We start from the raw sequence: 924 nt of genomic DNA on the forward strand, positions 1-924 counted from the left end.
GGTGTGTTCTTTTATGACAGGTAGAAGAGGAGAGACATCAACTCCTCCATATACCGAACCAGAGAGGACCCTTCATAGACTTAGAAGGGAAGCAAGAAGGAAGAGGGTACTGGGAGAAGAAGAATCTGAGGGAGAATCTGAGGACAACTTTGAGGAAGCTCTAAATCTCAACATGGATAGAGAAGTTCACAACCATGAGAGGGATGATGGAAACAATGCCATTCCTGGGAGGAGGGTTCTTGGTTCATACATAAACCCAACCTCTGGGAATTGTGGTAGTAGCAATCAGAAACCACCCATTCAGGCCAACAATTTTGAACTCAAACCACAGCTCATATCATTGGTGGAAAACCATTGTTCATTTGGTGGGAGTGCTAATGAAGATCCAAACCAACATCTCACCAAATTCTTGAGAATTTGCGACACTGTGAAGTCCAATGGAGTCCAGGATGATGCCTATAAACTGCTCTTGTTCCCATTTTCACTTAGGGACAAGGCAGCTAAGTGGCTGGAATCATTCCCAAGGGACAGCCTAACAACCTGGGATGAGGTGGAGAGCAAGTTTCTGGCACGTTTCTACCCCCCACAAAAGGTCAATAGGCTTCGATCTGAGGTTCAGACTTTTAGACAACAGGATGGTGAGACGCTCTACGAGGCATGGGAGAGGTTCAAAGAGTTGACAAGGAAATGCCCACCAAACATGTTCCCTGACTGGGTGCAATTGCATATTTTCTATGATGGGCTTTCCTATGAATCAAGAAAGGCTGTAGACCATTCATCAGGAGGATCATTGAACAGGAAAAAGACTGTGGAAGAAGCCATTGAAGTGATTGAGACAGTGGCTGAGAATGAGTATTACTATGCTTCAGAAAGGCACAACACTAAGGGAGTCATGGAGCTGAACCATGTTGATGCAATCCTAGC

The 924-nt window shown here is 45.1% G+C and overlaps 1 non-coding gene across 1 annotated transcript; it reads right to left on the reverse strand.

Annotated features, from left to right (window-relative positions):
* Nucleotides 1-598: 598 nt before the first annotated feature.
* On the reverse strand, nucleotides 599-702 carry LOC112700083 (small nucleolar RNA R71). The gene has a single exon (XR_003153005.1). It is a non-coding gene; the product is annotated as a small nucleolar RNA R71 (small nucleolar RNA).
* Between the last annotated feature and the right edge of the window lie 222 nt (nucleotides 703-924).

Source organism: Arachis hypogaea, chromosome 6 (genome assembly GCF_003086295.3).
Source record: "Arachis hypogaea cultivar Tifrunner chromosome 6, arahy.Tifrunner.gnm2.J5K5, whole genome shotgun sequence".
Taxonomy (NCBI): Eukaryota; Viridiplantae; Streptophyta; class Magnoliopsida; order Fabales; family Fabaceae; genus Arachis; species Arachis hypogaea.